This window comes from Aedes albopictus, unplaced genomic scaffold (genome assembly GCF_035046485.1).
Source record: "Aedes albopictus strain Foshan unplaced genomic scaffold, AalbF5 HiC_scaffold_95, whole genome shotgun sequence".
Lineage (NCBI taxonomy): Eukaryota > Metazoa > Arthropoda > Insecta > Diptera > Culicidae > Aedes > Aedes albopictus.
The window spans coordinates 854-21,675 of record NW_026917809.1 but is presented as its reverse complement, the minus strand read 5'-3'; the positions used below and the strand labels follow the sequence as shown (position 1 = coordinate 21,675).

Genomic DNA, 20,822 nt, shown 5'->3' with positions numbered 1-20,822 from the left:
GCAAAGGGCTCCAGGAGGAATCACCGCGCCCGCCATCCCGAATTTCTATCGTTGGTGATGAAATCGAGGCGATTGAAGAATTCGTGTACTTGGGCTCACTGGTGACCGCCGACAACGACACCAGCAGAGAAATTCAGAGGCGCATTGTGGCAGGAAATCGTGGTTACTTTGGACTCCGCAGAACTCTACGATCGAATAAAGTTCGCCGTAACACGAAGTTAACTTTCTACAAAACGCTGATTAGATCGGTCGTCCTCTATGGGCACGAAACATGGACCCTACGTGCAGAGGACCAACGCGCCCTTGGAGTTTTCGAACGGAAGGTGTTGCGTACCATCTACGGCGGAGTGCAGATAGAAGACGGGGCTTGGAGAAGGCGAATGAACCACGAGCTGCATCAGCTGCTGAGAGAACCAACCATCGTCCATACCGCGAAAATCGGGAGGCTACGGTGGGCGGGTCACGTCATCAGGATGTCGGATAGCAACCCGACTAAAATGGTTCTCGAGAGTCATCCGACCGGTACAAGAAGACGTGGAGCGCAGCGAGCTAGGTGGGTCGACCAAGTGGAGGACGATCTGCGGACCCTACGTAGAGTGCGGAACTGGAGACAAACTGCCATGGACCGAGTGGAATGGAGACGGCTACTATGTACAGCAGATGCCACCTTAGCCTGATCGGCCCGCCCGCCCGTATGACACTTGAGATTCTAGGACTGAGCGAAGTCCGTTGGCCGAACTTTGGAGAACATAGATTGGCGTCGGGTCAAATTCTGCTATACTCTGGCCTACGATTTGAACACGCTTCTCGCCACCGTGGAGTTGATTTCCTGCTCGGCGATCACGTCCACGCTGCGCTCATGAAATGGGAACCTATTAATGAGAGGATAATTGTAACCTGATTCAGAACACGGGTTCGAAACCTTACCATGATCCAATGCTACGCGCCAACCGATGCTGCCGAATTGCAAGACAATGAGAATTTTCACCTGAATGCTGTCGTGGACAAGATTCCGAAAGGTGATATCAAGATCCTCATGGGCGACTTCAACGCGAAGGTTGGTTCCGACAACTCGGACTATGAGCACGTCATGGAACACCATGGTCTTGGAGAAATTAGTGAAAACGGAGAGCTGTTTGCAGAGTTTTGTGGCAACAATTACATGATGATTCCCAGTAAACATTTTGGTCTGTATAATTTGTGTTATACACTACTATATAAGAACCTTTTTGATCGTATAAACTGCACAAAACTGCTATATACGTACCAAAGTGGAGGCCATATACATACTTCAGACGACATTTCGCGATTTCATATCATCATCATTACGATGTCCCAAATAATCGATCGAAAAAAATAAAATACGACTCCGGGTGATATGTATTACGATGTCCGAAATTAGCTATAAAAAAGTTGATACATAGCCTAGAACACGGCACCTCGAGATTGTGAGTCTAAGCCCATACCATTGTACTAACTGATCTGCCTTGAGAAGAGCGCAAATTTTGGCCAATATAAACTTAAGCTTTCTAAACCACCTATGAAATATGCCTTTGCTGCATTTTTTTTCTAAGTCATTGCGATTCCATTTATAACAATGATGTACTGATATATAGCATACATAATGTTGTCAATTTATATACAGCTCGTAGCGAGTGCACTCATTACGACATGTTTTGTTTACAACATTAGTCCCGCATCGAGTGTACGTTTCAACGACGTCGTTGTCGTCGTCGTCGTCGCCGTTGTCGTCGTCGCCGTCGTCGTCGTCGCCGTCGTCGTCGTCGCCGTCGTCGCCGTCGTCGTCGTCGTCGCGGGGAAAAAATACTGCTCATGTAGGAATAATTGTGAAACAAATGTCTTCATTCGGAAACTATGAACACTCCCAAAGATTGCCTGAATATTGGTAGACAGAATATTTCCAGTCCCAAAACATAATCAGCGGCCAGGCGATGATGAGCAAGGCAAGTGGGATGCTTTTTTCGTTTTGCATCCAACACCCCTTAATCACCTCGTCGCGGTGCCGAAATCCATTAAGTCGTTACGATTCCCAATCAAACCTTACTAACATTAATATGACTTGTAAGCGTAGGCAAGCAGCGACGACTTCAATTAGCGCTATTTATGACTTGCTCTATACACAACAAACTTACTCCAAAACAAATCGCAGCAGCGATTTATATACAATTGGGCTTGACATTATTTATCACAAGATTCAACGGTTTTTACGATTTTGATTTGTGACCGCGAGATATACGATTTTGAATGCACTTCCCATTACGATCTGTGGTTTACTGGGTTGGGGGATCGCTCTTTCCTCATGGACTAGTGCACAAAGTGACATGGGTTTCCCGTGATGGCGTCACGGAAAATCAAATCGACCACATCTGAATCAGCCGAAAATGGAGACAGAGCCTTCTTGATGTGCGGAACATACGTAGCGCCGACATTGCGTCCGATCATCTCCTAATCGGCGAGATCCGACTTCGCATTGCTAGGATCCAGCGACAGGAGGAGAAAATCGGACGCCGGTTCAACACACGTCGCCTGGAACACGCTGCGGTTAAAAGGTCTTTTGTCGAGGAACTAGAGAACCGTGCTGCGGATATTCCAGCAGGTGGAAGCGTAGAAGATCAATGGAACCGCATCAAGAACGCCTTCATCGCCACCGGCGAGAATAGTTTGGGTGAGCTACGCACCCGGAAAAAGCAGTGGATCACAGATGATACCTGAAGGAAAATAGAGGAGCGAAGGAACGCCAAAGCCGCGATAGAGCGAGCGAAAACACAAGGAGCCAAAGCCGTAGCCCGTCAGCGTTATCGGCTCTCGAGAAGCAAGTTAAACGCTCATGTAGACGGGACAAAAGAGCGTGGGCGGACCCCTAGCCGACGAAGGCGAGAAAGCCGCAAACATCGGCGACATCCGTCTCGTCTATGATGTTTCACGTCGCCTTAGTGGGGCTAAAATGAATGCTACGATGCCCGTGAAAGACACGTCTGAACAGTTACTGACCGCAGGTTCGAGCACTTTGGAAACCTTTTTCAAGTGTCGGCCACGCCACTAACACCTCAGCATGATCCGCCAAGGGCTCGACGCATTATCCGTGTAGACACAGTTCCATCAGTGCAGGAAAACAGTCATCCGTACCATGAAATCGAGCACGGCCCCAGGGGTCGATCGCATATCAGCTGAGATGCTTAAGGCTGACCCCGTAGTATCCGCACAACTAATGCATCAATTATTCTGCAACATATGGGACACCGCGACATTTCCGGCCGACTGGATGCAAGGCGTCTTAAGGTACCCAAAAATGGTGACCTGACTGTATGCGATAATTGACGGGGCATCATGTTGGTGTGCATCGTTCTCAAAGTCCTTTGCAAAATGATCCTTAACCGGATACAGGAGAAGATTGACGCAACTCTCCGACGGCAGCAAGCACGATTCCGTGCCGGACGATCCTGTGTGGACGGGACCATATTGTCACGCTCCGTATCATTCTGGAGCAAATCAATGAATTCCAAGAGTCTCTCTACCTGGTGTTCATTGATTACGAAAAAGCTTTCGACCGTCTCAATCACGGAAACATGTGGGAAGCCCTCAGGCGCAAGGATGTCCCTGAGAAAATCATCGGCCTCATTGAAGCACAGTACAGAGCATTTTCGTGCAGAGTACTGCACAACGGTGTTTTGTCCGATCCCATCCGGGTCGTTGCTGGAGTGAGGCAAGTATGTATACTATCACCGCTACTGCTCCTCATCGTAATCGACGAGATCCTGGTAGGTGCGATTGACCGTGAACCAAATCGTGGATTGCTGTGGCAGCCCATTACCATGTAGCATCTAAATGATTTCGAACTGGCTCATGACGTTGCTCTCCTAGCTCAACGGCTCTCTGATATGCAGAGCAAGCTTGATGATCTTGCCAATCGCGCCTCAGCGGCAGGTCTTACCATCAACGTCAACAAGACCAAATCGTTGGATGTAAACACGGTCAACTCTTCCAGCTTTATGGCGGTACCAAGATCGACGGATCAAGAAGGTGAGGGCTGCTTTTGCGAGTTTAAGAAATGTATGGAAAAACAACCAGATCAGTCGACGCTCCGAATTCCGAATTTTAACTCGAACGTGAAATCTGTGCTGCTATACGCCAGTGAAACTTGGTGTGTATCAGTGGAGAACACGCAATGGCTGCAGGTTTTCATCAATAGATAGATGCCTGCGGCGGTACATAATTCGTGCATGGTGGCCTCACAATGGGATCTCCAAAGTGCAGCTCCATCGTCGATGTCATTAAAAGCCGATAGCGACAGAAATTCGGGAGCGAAAGTGGAGATGGGTCGGTCACACTCTACGCAGGGGCAGAAACGAAATCTGCAAACAAGCGTTAGACTGAAACCCAGCAGGACATCGCAGCAGAGGCACCCCCAGAGGCTCATGTCGGCGCAGCCTCAACAACGAAATCGAGCAAGTCGACAGAAATTTGACCTGGCCACAGGCGAAGACCACTTTATCAAGAAGACTTGCAGCTCTGTTCAAAATCGGGAGTCACTGTTAGCAGCGCCACAGCGGATTAAGGTGGAAGCATTTATGATAGTGTGTGAAAATCTTCATACTCGCACCAATACACTCTAGTACTTTTATACATAGGTACACGGTAAAAAATCTGCACTGTGATATGAACTGATTGACACTTGAATTCGCACTACTGTTCTATCAGTTTGTTATCTGCAAATCGAAGGGATTTTCAGTTGATTTCTCCGGTGGGTTTGTTTTGGTCCTCAAATCAACACTGACAGCATTGCGATCTCAAAGGAACAGCATTTCTGATCATGTTGATTAAGACATCGAGCGTGCAGAATTTTTATCGTGTACCATCTCCAGACCAACAATTGAAAAGGCCGCATCAACATTTTGTAAACAAACATGTTTCTGTCGACTTGAGGCCTTTTAAACTCCACCCACACACCTCACCACCACTAACAGAAAGCGCAAACATCACGCTTTCTGTTAATGGTGGGTGTGTGGGTGGATCCCAGAAGGCCCTAAGTCGACAGAAACGTGTTTGTTTACGCAATGTTGATGTGGCCTTTTCAATTGTTGGTCTTGATCTTAGCTCAACAGGCGGCGGTACCGTCGGTGTCGCATGCCGTTAGTATGGGACAACAACAGAGTAGCATGTCTTCTTGATAAAGTAGTCTTCGCCACAGGCAATATACATATATTAGACTTCTAATGTCGCTTCAACCCTTGTGACTAACATCTAGTAGGTGTGTGTCTTGGATATGGTACTCAAAGTGTCAAATTTGTTGGATTTTGATCAAAGCAATCTGCCTTCAAAAACAAACACAAATATTTACTGTCACGATTCTGTCGATTGTATTTTTATGAGACGAGAGCAAGGTATGTGCAATTTGTTCCGGATTCCCTGGAGAAATCACCTGTATTGGTAACTGGCTACGCATAAATCGTTACACTCGATGATGAGGTAGTGTAATGCACCGTTATCGTCCAGTGGACCAGGTTTGTTAACCACCCCAGGAATCTAGTAAGTATGTGCTCTCCTAAAAGTACGCGAACCTCGAGTAAATCCATCTACCACTTATTCCGCTATTGCGCTGTTATCCTAAGGTTTTAATGCACTTGCCGGTAGAAAAGAGTTTCTGGTTGAAAGATTTAAAAAAAAACTTAAAACATTAAGAACTGCATTCCATACGGCAAAATCATCCATCCATCATGCAGTAGTAATCCACCAGCTCGTTTGTTTGAAAATGGCAGCACATTAATTAATCCAATCTTTGAAAGAAAACGGAACAGTACAAAACGACGTTAGAACAGATTAGAACCTACCTCATCATTGCAGTTTTACTGGTTTACTTCACGTACCCACTTGTATCCGTTTCAAAATAAAAACAATCTGTTTGACACTTTAAGTACCGCTGCATCGCATTGTTGGAAAATCAGGGTTACTGTGATTAAAACATCCCAATCACAGCCAGTGTATGGAGAAATAGCGCCTCTAGCGTTCTATACTTGTACTTCTATTCCACAGGCCAAGGAGATGACTGGCATTCTGCCAGGATGGAGATTTTTCAATTCGGCTCTCTGCACCACCGTGAGTGCCCTGGACTGAAAGCAAGCAAGTAAGCACCTAACAGATTTACTACTTTATCTTTGGCTTAGTTGCCTGTGCAATTTTATTAAAATTTTGGAAATACCGAACAAATTTATAGCAAATTTTTACAAGATTTTTAGCAAAACTTTTTAAATTTCTTCAAAATTGATTAAGATTTCTCCACAATTTTCTTGCAATTTTTAAAATTAGGATCAAATGCACAAAGAGAGTTAAAGTTCCGTTAGTTAGCTGTAGTTTTCTTCTTTTTCTTCGCGTAACGTCCCAATTAGGGCATATCCTGCATCTCAGCTTAAGTGCTCTATGAGCACTTGCACAGTTATTATCCTATAGTTTCTTACAGATTTTCGAATGACAGAATTTTATTTACAGAATTTTGGTAAATACCCATTACCAAACGCTCAGCAGTTGAGATTTCGGAGAAAAAAAATCCGTATGCAACTAGCTGTGAAACTCGATTCAATCATCAATTACATGTTTTCACTTTCTCTAGTCACTTCGCACGGAATAAGTCATAATATGTCATATTGTATAATTACCAGTATTGTTTGAGAACTTACCGCTTAGATCAGGAAGAAAATCACTCCCAAGCCATTTCACATATAATAATCAGCTACTTTCAATCCAGCAAAAAATAGCTGCTCATCCAAAAAGTAGGGCAAATTGAGTAAACAAAAACAAAACGATCGGCTGACACGCGTCACGCTCCTCACCACTAGCGAGCGATATCATGTGCGCTAAATTCAAACTACTATACTCACGGCAGCTAGCAGTGCAGTCAGTTATAGGATTACGTCTTACACAAGAAACAGTAAGAAGTAGATCGTTGGGCGTGGTTGAAATAGAAAAAAAATAGCAAAACCTATTTAATCAAAGTGATGCATTGCGCTTCACAGGGTTTCATAACGCTTGCTTGCCTAAGCAAACGCTTCATCACTCAAACTCATCGTCGTAGTCAAGGCAGCGGCGTAATCAAACCGAATCCAGCTGGCGCTGCTGGATCCAAAGTCCAACCGACGATCGAGCGATCTTCGTATGTGTGTTTGTTTGCGATCATCCCAAGCTAAAGTGAAAGCGCCCCCAACGGAATTTGCAACTCTGGCTGGGCTGGCATTCGGGATGGTGAGAAAACGAATCACGAAACAATCTCAGCCGCTGCGCTGCTAAGACGAATACCGATATATGTATATGGGGGAATTGGGGTAATATGCGCCGTTGGGATATGACGCACCCTAATGCCTGAATGATAATTTTTATGTAATGTTGCTGCAATTTGGTAGCATTTTTTGAATTCCTATCACCACAATAACCAGTATTTTGAGTTTAAGCCATTTCTATTGAAGAATTCGAAAACGGAAACTCTCTCTCTTTAATTCATGTGCCTCTCTCTCTCTCTCGTAGGCATTTGAATTAAAGATGTTGGTAGCTTGGTGGAAAGAAACGCCCGTCTAGCGAATTGGGAGTCGTGGGTTCAATTCCCACAGGAGCACGTGGATTTATTTTCGCAATTAGAAACCCAATTTGTTCATCAAGCACGTGGCATATTATCTTTAGCATGTCACATATTTTGCAAATTATTTTTCAGAAATTCATAACTTTACTTTAACATCGTTATTTGTTTCGCAGTTTTCAGTAATAGAAAGAAAACATATTAAACTTTTGTATGCCACCAACAAGAACGTACATTTTTATGCGTTTCATGACTAATGTCGCGTCGTTTCTTAGGAGGTGCGTGTTACTCCGATCTCCCCTACCTCCGATGGAGTTGTGGGAAAAAAAAGAAAACCTAATGTAAAACGCTCATGAAACTCCCGCGAAAAGCGAATGAAGTACAGGCAAGTATGGAGTCCAGCGCAGCAGAAAGCGATAAAAATGCCGTTATGTCGATGGACGCGGCGGAGGAAACTGAAAACAGCCAGAAACAGAAACGGGCAACCAACCAGCCAGCATTTATGGGAGTTTTATCGTGTGAATTAACAGTTAGACGGCCTCGGGCTTGGTCTGTACGCGGTCAATGCTGTATATGGACGGCGACCTCCAAGCCGCGTCTAAATTGAGGCTATTTCAGGGGTGTAGCTTTTCATACCAACAAGCTACACGCCTGAAATTGTCGCGATCTTGAATCGAGGGCTGCAATTTGTCGAGAAGGTTGAAATTTGTATTAAGATCAAAATCTACATGAAAATTTTGCAATACAACTTCAGAAACTCATATGAACGAAGCACAGACAAACAGACGTAACACTCGGATAGTCCCATCGTACACTGATGTAACGCAGCCATTGTGACAGCCATAGCGCCATAGGGTAGCGAGCCGCTATAACTCAATCAATTCCAAACCAAATTACTTGAAATTTTATACATGGCTAGATACTATACGTATCTCAAAAAGTTCTAAAGAATCGTTTTAATTGGTTAAAAATTGGCTGAGTTATAGCAGAACAGTGTTCAAAACAGGAGCCCTGTCGAGATGGCTCCACTTCCCTATTTGTACTATTTGTATTCTCTGAGGAATTTGTGAAGGTCAAAGTACACATGTAAGAGCAAGTGTCATAAACTTCAAGGCTACTATAAACAAGGTTTCAACAGCGTTATTATGGTGATTTTCAGAATAGAACTCTTGTAGATTTTCAGAAGTAATTTCGGTTGTAGATATTGTGGCGCACTAATACTGCAGCGATCTGATTTATATGGAAGAAAGTCAATGTTATCACGAAAATTTTCTGGAGTAATTTTTGCAGTAATCCATGGATGAACACTTGCAAGAATATCTGGAGGAATTCCATATAATCATGAAATTATCCATAGGGGATGTCTTAGAATTCCTGGAAGATTTCTAAGAGAAATCTACATCTCCGTATCTGAAGAAACTCGTAGAGTCTTCAGATGAATCGTTTGGAGAACTCTTGTAGATGCTCTTCAAGATATACCTAGAAGGATCCGTTGAGAAGTATCAGAAGAACTCCGAGATTCCCTGGATGAATCGAGAGGTAGAGGAACTACTAGAGACATTCGTAGAAGCATATCTGGAGAAGCTTAACTTTAAGATTCCCTGATTGGAGCCCTGGAAAGGTATCTTTATAAAGGAACTCATGGAGGTATCCAACATATAATTCCTTGAGTAGTTTTGCAGGATTGGCTGAATGCATTACTGGAGAAACTTGAAGCAATAAATAGAAAAACATCTTGGAGGAACAAACTCTGTGAATCAATGCATTAACCCTGGGAGAATCCTAAAGCAAATCTTCGACAGTTTCTTTCTCTTTACGGGGTAAATGATACCATCGAGGTTAACCCGTAAACACCCGCGACGATCTACTTTTGGTAAAAATGCAATATCTTCTTTGTTTTAAAACATTTTACCCCGGGCAATAGTTGTGCTAAGAAATGCATGATACCTCCCCCCTTTGCACCCTCCCCCTTTTGTTGGGAGCCGAAAACACGTAGCTTTTTAGTATTTTTTTTTATAAATTCTACATGTTTTTGCTCAAATGCTCGTTTTCACTGATCCTTGACATGCACTGTATTACTATCCATCATAGTCTGGTGAAGTTTTGATCCCAGCGCTATTCTAAGGCCTCCAAAGTACTCCGAAATTTATGATACAAATCCAACATTCTCAACAAAATTTTATACACGATGAATAATTACAGAACATAGTCTGCGGTACTCAAAAAGCCTCAAAGCACCCCTAGAAAATTCCTGGTACATGAACTGGGTGTTCTAGGTCATCCAAACTACTCTGGAGTTTATTTTCTTAGATATACAACATATACCATCGTTTGTGTTCAGTCTGTTCAAGAAATTTAGTTACGTTAATGTCCATTAGACCTCGCAATGCTATGAGCAACTTTATATTGTGGTAGCTAGACATTCCGTGAAATACAAATGGCCTCCAATATACTTTGAAGTTTGGGTAACGATATCTACATACTGTATCATGTTTTAATTGTAAAAAAAATCGTGGAATGTAGTCTATGCTGCTAATGGAACCGCAGTGCACAGCTATAATGCATTCAGTACATTCATGGGATATTCCAGGCTTTCCAAACTATTCTGGAGCTAGGACCTTCAAGATCTGCAGGCTCTACTCTTGTTTTTCTTCACTTTATCGGCGTAATTCTTTCACGATTGTGTCTGATGCATTTCATTATATTATGAGTAACTCTAGTTATTGCTATTTGGGTGCCCACTGGCATACAAATGGACCTAATGTATTTTAAAGTATGGGTCGCAATATCTATAAATCTTAGGATATTTTTATTGTAGCGAATGCGGAATATAATCTACGCTGCTCTTATAGTCTCGGAGTGCAAGTCTGATAACTTAGCTTCACTTGATGATCTAGGTCATCCAAACTATTGTGGAATTAAGACCATAAAGCTCTACAAGCTCTATTTTTGTATCTCATATTATTTTAAGTATTTCTTTGTGTTACTTGTGCATCCACTGACATACAAATGATCTTCATGGAAATTCCCAAGAATACCTCCAGGCGTTCCTCGGAAATTCCTCAAGGAGTCCCTCAGAAGTTCATCGTGATGTTCTCCATGAATACCTCTACGAGTTCCTAGGGAATGCCTCAGGACTTCTTGTGAAATTCTTCAGGAGTTTCCCAGTGTCTCTGCAGAGTTTCTCGCAAGAATTCACCTGCAATCCTTCCGATATATCTCCGGAATTTTTGTACAAGGAGTTTCCTAAGTTATCTCCGGAGACATTTCGAGAAAAACTCATTGGAGAATTCCTGCGAGAACTCTAAGAGCAGATCCCAGAACTAGTATCAAGAATCTTGAGACATGTTCTGGTAGGGATTTTTGGAAAAACTTTGAGAATAATCCATAGAAAACCAGCAAAAAATAGCAGGTGGTTCTCTGCAAGAAATTCGATAAAAAATTACGCAGAAAACCAGGAAAAATCTTTGAAAAAAAAAAAAACAATTCCTAAATATATCTCAGAAAGCATTCCAGAAAAAAAAATATAAACCGGCATAAACCGGTGGCAAATAAAAGAGATAAGTTCCGGAAGAACTCCATGAGAAATCTCAGGAGAAGCTTCAAAAGAAACCCCGCGTGAACCTTTAGGAAATATCCTAGCTAAAACACCTGTAGAAATCCAGGGAGAAACTCTGGAAACAAGTTCACGAAAATTTCTTGAAGACATTACAGGACAAACTTCGGAAGAAATCCCGAGAGGAAATACTGTAGATTTGCGTAAAATTCCTATAAAACCCTCTGTAGTAGAGGTTCCAGGAATAATTCCTATAGCAACTCTGGAAAAAACCCCGCGAAGATCTTCTGGGGAAACTATAGGAGACATTCAGCAGTTCAATCAGTACTTCCACAGACTAGGGTAGTAGACGTATTTTGGCCCGGGGCAGGTATTTTTGCCCACCTTGAGAATTTATTAGCTACATTTATCATATAATCTCTACAAAATCTTGGCAAATTATTATTAGAACTTCCAATAATCCTTCGTCAAGATTTTGTAGAAATTATATGATAAATGTAACACAATTCCCAAGGTGGACCAATATACAGGGGATGGCCAAAATGTTTGGGATAGGCAACTTTTTTTTCTCTCACAAAAAAGTTCAGCATGCTATAACTTTTCATAGAGCGCATCAAAAAATCTCAAATTTTGACTGTTTGTCAACCTATTATATGTGCATCATTGGTACAAATTTGGGCTTGATTGATTAATATTTCGCAAAGTTAGAACCGTTCGGGTAAAACACCTTTTTTTAGACAACGCATTTTTGAGCTGTCATATCTCGGAAACCAGTAAACCGAATTGAATGAAATTTTGAACGTACACTAACAATATGTAAATGCTTCACAAACTATTAAAACATAGATACTTTTTAAACGTTGAAAAAAGTTATCATGGATTGACACTTTTTGGACTTTTCTCGAAAAAATGTAATTTTTTTACATTAATGTGAACAAATTTTAGTGTTGATATCCAAAGATTTTCCACTTCTGTTCTCAAATTATCTCTAATCAGATATATTAGAGCCTATTTAGATTGAAGGAAAAACACATTTAATAATTTTTGTGTGGTATTGTTAATTTTACTTATTTTCCTCTATATGGGTCAAAATTTCAGCCCAATATATCTTAATTCGCCATGAGAAAATATTACATTTTATAACGTCGTATTGAGACTCAATATATTGTTGATAAACGGTAAAAAAATCATTCAATTTGGTTCACTGGTTTCCGAGTTATGACAGCTCAAAAATGAGTTGTCTAAAAAATAGTGTTTTACGCGAACGGTTCTAACTTCGCGAAAAATTAATCAATCGAGCCCAAATTTGTACCAATGATGCACACATAATAGATTGACAAACAGTCAAAATTTGAGATTTTTTGATGCACTCTATGAAAAGTTACAGCATGTTGAATTTTTTTGTGGGAGAAAAATAGTTGCCTATCCCAAACATTTTGGCCATCCCCTGTACGTCCACTACCCTATATGACCGTTAAATTTCATGAACAGTTTTGAATATAAACTTTGTTTTTTGTACTCTGTGCTGGAGGTATAGTTATGCAGAGATTTCGAAACTCTACCCATGATTCCTCCTTTGAATCTTTCCAGAATTCCTCCTTTGAATTCATATCCAGCGTCTAGCAGAGTGCCCCGGAGTGAACTCTCCGGGAGCAATTTTTAAAGAAATCCCAAAAGGAGCTTCCAGAGTCTCGGAATATTCTAGGGATTCTTCTTCTGGGATATTCTTCGGGAGCTTTGGCAATACGCCGAGAAATAAGCTCTGGTGGATCACTGCAAGAAATTAGTCTTGAAAATATCCGAATCAAAAACACAGGATGAACTCCATGAGAAATACCAGCAGTAGCTCCTGCAGACATTCTAGAGGACTCTCCGAAAAATCTTAAGAGAAAGTCCAGGATAAATTCTATATAAATTCTGAGAGACATCCCAGGATCAACACCGGAAGGAATCTTCTAAGAGAAGTCCCGGGAAAAACTCCGAGAGAAATCTCAAAAGAAATGCCGCGAGAACCTTTGGGAAATATACCAACTGGAACTGCTGCAGACATCCAAGGAGAAACTCTAGAAGAAGGCTATCGGAAATTTTTTGAAGAAATCACAGGAAGGAATTCCTTCAAACTTCGGAAGAAATTCCGTCTAAAAATAGTGAAAACCTCCTCAAAACCCTTGAAGGAGCTTTAGTAGAAATCCCAGGAATAACTCCTTCAAGAGAAATCCCAAGAGAAACTCTAACAGAAATTCAGTATGGAGATATAAAAATTATCAAGGGAAGAATTCCGGAAAGAAATGTTCAAATCGTGGAAAAATGCTGCTAGAAATCCGGAAGAATCTCCGGCAAGATTTCAAAAAGGAATACCAAGCAAGACAAATGGCGTGAAAAATACTGAAGAAATCTTGAAAAAAAAAACACTGGGAGGAATTTCAAGAGGTATTTCCAAAGAACTTCCAGAAAGAAACCATGACGGAATTTCTCTTAAAACCGTTGTAGCCGATTTTCTAGATGGACACACTACCACTACATAATCGACAGTGTAAGATCTACAAGTAATAAAATACGCTACTTTTTATTCATACGACATTGTTCATAAAACAGCAAAACGATATTCCCTGAGTATTCCAGGTTTTTCCCTGGTAAATGAAATTCCCTGAGGATTCCCGGTTTTCCAGGTAGTAGACACCCTGGGTAGTCTAAGGGATAAGTATTCAATCAGACGTATTTTGGGCCAAAACCTCCATTTAAGCCGCATATATGACTAATTTTCATTAAATGATCTGCTGTAGAGGCGCATTTCAACTGCTTTTTGGTTATCTGGGTAGCCTTGCATACTTTATACAGTAGACGTTCGAAAACTGCAACATGTTTACGTTTCACTTAGCGAACAAAATTCGATAACTGCAACGGCAGACAGGCGTCAACAACCCACCAATTGACGTTAAATGACCGTAAAATTCATTCGACTGTTCATTTGGGCAAGGGGAATGACATATCCTTTTCTAACCGGAATTTCCGCATTTATCCGTTCCTAACCGTCGCTAATCGCTGCTAACTGAGCAGCAGTTAGACGCGCATAACGACGGTTAGCAACGGATAAATGCGGATTTTTCCGAATAGCAAAGGAAGTGCCATTCCCCTGTATTTGGGCTAACTTTGAGCACCGTTTTGACGGATAGAGGTGCGATAACTGCAAATTTATTGTACTTACCGGACTTGCAGTTAAAAAGCATTCCAGTTAAACCGCTTGCACCGACCGAACGTTTACTGTATAATGTATTGAAGAGCAGTACCATAGACTAATTTCAAGACCTCGATGTACCAAAGAAAACCATTAAATTTTGTGTGTCCAGTCCCCCTGATAAAAAAACAAATCATAGAGATACAACAGAATGTAGAGTAAGGTGGGGCAAAAGTTCGACCTTAGTTGAAAATTCAACTTTTTTCAAGCAATCGAAGCAGATAAAAATAAATGAATACCGTGTGGAGATTCTACCATCCATGAGCTAAAAATTTGCTGAACAAAGTTACGCCAAATGTCTTTTCAATTTTGAGTTACAAAACTGTTTGTATGTGTGTGTCTAATTCGAACTCTTGCCCCATCACTGGCGCAAAAGTTCGAATCTAGTGTTTGTGGAATTTCGCTAACCATTGCACACTATTTCGACACTTTGGTAATCGGAATACTTAAAACCAATTAATATTTTATGTTGGAACTGAAATACACTTTAAAGTTCGATCTGGATTTTACCCATATCAGGGTTAAATTTACTACACCAAAAATTAGTAGTTTTCCGCCAAATTCTGATGAAACAACTTTTTTTTTCAACGTTGATCGAATTTTCTCACTAATTCCATCATTTTTAGAGATAATATGTACATTTTGCATAAATTTAGGTTTTTACCTAAAGTTGCTGCATGACTCGAACTCTTGCCCCACAATTCGAACTTTTGCCCCACTATGTGTAAAATATGATTTCCAAATCTTTTTTGCAGAAAGTTATACATGCTAAATCATCTTCAAAATATACCTAGTTACGCCCCAAAATAAAATATCGAATTCGATTTCATTACAATTCCATTCCATGCGTTGGAAGGACCATCACATATTACAATTTTTTGATCAAAAACCAACATTTTGTCATAACTTTTCGAAATATTGATCAATTTTCATAATTTTTGGAGTGAAAGACTCTTTTTCAAAAAGGTTTCGAACAACTTTGGCACCCGAAAGAAATAATTTGAATTGAGCTTAAAAACTTCAAAAGAAACTCTTGCCCCACTCGAACTTTTGCCCCACTTTACTCTATTGTTACAACACGCTGAACTGAATGGTATTTACCATTAATTCAATTGTTTAAAACGATAGAGTAACAACAGACCCTATGGTTTTCCACCATAGCATGTATTGTAAATGTCACTTTTACAATAGAAAATGGGGGTTGTTAAGTATCTTTACCATAAAAAAATCAAATTTTCTGAAGCAAATTCAAGACAACTATCATTCAATTTATGGTGTCTTTATTATTGAAATCTCTAGTGCCATTGATTTTATTGTGCATGTATTGTAGTTCCAATACAGTATTTTCAGAAGGTATATACGTACACAATATAATTTGTTGTTGAACAGTAAAATTTATCATTATTCAATGGTAGTTTATGGTGATTTTATTGGAATTTTTATCAGGGTCGATACCCAATAATATTGATTATCGTGTATTATTTTCCTTGTAAAATACCTGTTGTGTAAAATATATTTAGCATGTTACACCAATCTGACAATAAAGGGCTAAACAAAAATTACGTAATTGAGTACAGAGGATTGTTCGCAATCTGCGAACTTGACTGCGGAAAAAACCGCGATCATGATGCCGCTGGTAATACTACCCGAAAAAAATTCCAATACAAATACAATACATAACAATAATACTACATCTTGTACCGACTTTTCGAACCCTCTTAGCAGAATACCCTCTTCGAATGAGTGTAACCAGTTTCGAACCTATTAATTCCGCCCTATTTTGCTTGTCCTGTAACAGATACGCGTATCTCCCTCAGTGTCAGTTATCCACTCTGGATAACTCTGGATAACTGGATAACTGACACTGAGGAAGATTACAAGTGGTAGTCGGAATAAGCGTATCTGTCAAAGGATAAGCAAAATAGGGCTGAATTAAAAGGTATGAAACTGATTACACTCATTCGAAGAAAATAATACTACCATACATTGTATTGCCAACAATTCATTATATTGTTATTGTATGGTTATACAACAATACCTTCTATTGTATGAATAGTTCAAACAATATCCAAACAAAAAAATGTATGGTTTGCGTTTTAGATTTGTTTGACAAAACAATAGTTTTTGTATTGTTACGATACTTAACAATCTGTACATTGTATTGTAAAATGTTCATTTATTTACAATACATTTTATGGTGCATATTCATACGTAATATTGTTTTTATATTGTATTCTGTATGGTATCTACAATAAAATGTATTGTAATGTAACAATTCAATATATTGTATTTGTAAGAGACTTTACGACATTTTTAGGCTGATTTGTTATAGCAAGGGGTTAAATAGAATCTTGTATTTAATCCCTCAGCTCAGCTCCAGACGTTCCCAAATCCTCGAACATCGATGCACATTCTTCTGACTATGATTTAGTAATATGCATGATGCATCTAGATCATTTTTTTTTCTCAATCATGACCTCACGATTAATAGTTTAAAAAAAGTGAGAGAATTTGGTTACCGTTACAACTGGAAAAACAATCACAAACTTCAAAGTACAATGTTGATGCCATCTGACCACCACAGTACTTCGAAGTTTTCCATTGTAATAACTTTAATTGACCATTTCCGTTACAGTCTCGCCAGTTCATCAATCGATCAGTTAAATATAAACCCAAATGTTCCAATGTAACCACATATAGACTGATCGGGTTCAATTGGAAACACTTTACAACCGAAAACAGGTACTCTGCATGTGTATGTATTACGACAGCCAGCAGTGTTGGTATTTGTATGTCACACATACCTATCGACGATATATGAACGCAATGGACCACCACACCATACGGATGACCAACTCGCGGAAACATAACCACACCGTCCACGATTACCACTACATCAGGAAACATCCCGCAGAGTTTGACAGTTCCACGGCCAACTCGCTCCACATCGATTCCCGTACCTACACGGGGATTGAAGGAGGCGACCGACAGACGACGGCCGTCACTACGATGAGTGCGGAGAAATCAGAAAGTATAGAAAGAAAAAAATGGACACTCTGCATTAGGGTGGGTGCCATTTTTGTTGTAAGTCCTACATTTGTTTATTTTTAGAGTGAATTGATGATTCTATAACTAATAAAGAGGCGTTAAATTTGCGATATTTTTATTGGTTTCCAGATATTTGGAAAAATTTCGTTTTTAGTATGATTATTCTCATTTGGGGCCGTTCATAAACCACGTAGACTTTTTAAGAAGAGAGAGGTTCATTAGATCTAATTCTACGCTCCTTGCAAATGTTGAAATGTTTGTATGGACCAAGATATATGAGGGGAAAGGGTTTTGAGATACTTTAAAATGAGTTACGTGTTTTATGAACGGCGCCTTTTTTTCACTATTGATCTTCAACTTAACATACCTAAGCATAAGTTAAAATACAGGAAATAATTCGTGAGAAAAACAAAGCACAAAACACATTTTGTATGAATAAAAGCCTCGAAGGGGAAGGCACCGGTTCCGAGACGGCCAAAAATGAGTTTACGTAGTTCATGGACAACGCCGAACCACAGACAAACAGACGTAACACTTACAAAATTTCCCTAGACCACGCTTTTAACGATCATTTTTAAATCTTCGTAGTTGTGGCTTTCACAACTAGAGGCACGCGCATCGTTTTTCTTTACGTTTGACGTTTCACACTAGCGCCTTCTGATGACGATATTGCACAACACAGTGTTTCGTGAAACATTTCCACCAGTTGATGGTAGTTTGAAGTGGACGATGGATTTTCACAAAAAATGTTCTAGATGTTACGTCTGTTTGTCTGTGGCCGAACTGTGAGAATATCTATAACTAACGTCACGAAAAAAATACCGTTTCCAAATCATATCCAAGCCAGATTTTGCAAAAATAATCCCCACCCTAACACAGCATGCTGGTGCGGATGACTGTTGGCCAAGGCGGGTGGGACACTACTCAATCCCATGCGAGAGGCAAGGGAGTGTGTGGTCGGTCGTCCCACATCAAAATGTAAGAGAACGTTTGTGTGTACACCATTTTATCGATCGATTTGCTGAGATGTTCGTCCCTTTTGCTTGGAAGCATCAATTGAGTGGCCCACATTTGGAAGTTGAGATTCCATTCCTACATCGCAATTAATAGTTGATTGAGCATTCTTCGACAAATATGGTCCTATTAAAGGTTTCAAGATCAATCAACAACACGGATTCTGGTTTCAAAATCCGTGATTCAACCTAGCCCAGTTATTCCGGCGATGGTCAGCCATCATTCATTTCACTTCCGACTCACCTCTTTCGCTGTGCCTTGAAGTAGTAGCGCAGTTGCACAACGTTCTAGGGGCCCAGCAGACCGACCGTCAAGATTCCTTTGGATTGGACGTTCCGTCGATTCCAGCTAACGATGTACAATCACCACCAAACGGAATTTCTCCGATCACCGTCACGCCTATTCGGATAGGTAATCCGAAAACTTAAACGGAAATAAGAGTGAAAACACTGTGGCAATAGGGTGTACCTCTAGGTACCACTGCCTGCCTCTCAAGTTGGCAAATTTTTCCCAGCTTTCTCACGCGCGTATAACTTTCGCGATTGTAGACTTCTTTCCCGTGTGTCGGACAGATACACTCTAAGCGGACGAAGACGACGGCACGGATGGCAAAGGCAAAAATGCTTTCAGCTCGCTCTGAGCTACAACACTCTCGCGAGTTTAGGTTTCTTCTTTGATAGGCCTATATGTGTATGAATGGGTTATGCTTCTGGTGTTTTTATGCTCGGTTGTATATGTTACGACAACCAAAAAGGTTGCCAGCTGAACTTTATGCTTTACAATTCTTTGGTTACAAGTACACCGTGTCTAAAAGTTCTCATACAAAAAAAAATGGAAATTTTAATTTTATTTCACATCTGTTATTCATATTTTTAAAGTGAATGCATGTATTGAAGGGCCACATAATACTGATTCAATAAAGCATACGGTTTAGAATAACGATATTTTTTGTTTGTTTTTAGAAGCCTAGTAGTACACATCTGCTTTCTGAAATCCGTTTGCTCCGGCACGCAAGAAAAATGTTCGAAAAGTTTTTCATTCTACGCTAGCTAAATAGAGTCCATAAGGTTAAATTTTGAGTTTTTAACCTCAGTATTGTACCAAATGGATATACCGTGGGTACACAGTCATGGATCACTTAGTGGTATTTTTGACCTTCAGAATTCAATTAAAAATAAAGGAAAACAAAAACTACGACTTTGAAAGCACCGTTGGCTATGTTTTGATTCGAACTTTTCATTACCGATCCATTTGAAGTATAATCGAAAGTCATTTCCGCGTAAAAAGGAATATTTCACTGTTTACAAAATGCCCTATTATGGATCAGCTTCACGGAGTCCCACATATTATGGATCAATTTTTGCCATATTATGGATCAGTGCAAAATTACTCAAAATTCCAACTTTAATAATTAGTTTGCGTTTGTAAGGCTAAACTACGCAGTGTATTCATTATTTTATTGATGGGGTACCCGATTTTACAACAGGAATAAAGAGAAAACAATGAAAAGTCCCGAATCCGTTTACTTCGATAGAGGTGCGCCACTAGGGTTCAGTGATGCTTTCCATTTTAAGTGTTATTATTATAACTCTGTGTTTTAAGACACCTGGTTTTCAAGGTTACATGTATTTTAATGATACTTTTGATACTTTAAGGTAAGATAATTGTATCAAGAGCGTTGAGTGGAACAAAAATCTATATTTGTTTAAAGTGATCCATAATAGCGTCAAACGATCAGTTTTTGGGTCACATTATGGATCACTGTTGAAAGTCACATTGTTTTAGTTTTTGAATCCCAGAATGAAACAATACTTCTCTAAATAGATACATACATATCTTATCCAACGTGTACGAGCGATTTTTATATCAAAATTGATGGATTTCGACACTTTTAGTGCTTACCGCTGCAGGAGTAGCTTCTTGTGGAATTCGGCTGTTTACTGGCAGATGTGAGAGGACAACACTGTCGTTGAATTAAAATACATTTTATTTTCAGATTGAACTCTTGTAAATGACTTTTTATCTCAGAAAACAAATTGGATCATGCTACAAAAATGAATTTCGTGCCGAAATATATGTTTTGAGCAAGATATTCGACTTTAAACATCAAAGTGATCCGTAACTGTGTGTGATCCATAACTGTGTAGGGACGGTACTAAGGTTAAATTTAAGCAATTTTTGTGATGATATGGTAAGAAATTTCCAAGTAAGCTCAACTTTGGCTGATTTCCTTGAAAATGACCGTTATATTAAAGATAAACATCATAAAACGTAAATTTTGAACAAAATTTACCACAATAGGAACACAAGCATATTTTAGAAGTGGGAATAATGCAAATCAACAAGATAATATGCAGTCATGCTTCTTTATACAAAAAAAAATCATA

The 20,822-nt window shown here is 40.1% G+C and overlaps 1 protein-coding gene across 1 annotated transcript in view; it reads right to left on the bottom strand.

The window, feature by feature from the left end:
* The window catches only part of LOC109412033 (eukaryotic translation initiation factor 4 gamma 2), a 69,618-nt gene extending 50,555 nt beyond the window's left edge, over nt 1-19,063 (bottom strand). Inside the window, exon 1 of the mRNA XM_019685676.3 lies at nt 18,679-19,063. The gene's annotated coding sequence lies outside the window, so the exon portion shown is untranslated. The remainder of the gene's footprint in view (nt 1-18,678) is intronic.
* Nucleotides 19,064-20,822: the final 1,759 nt, after the last annotated feature.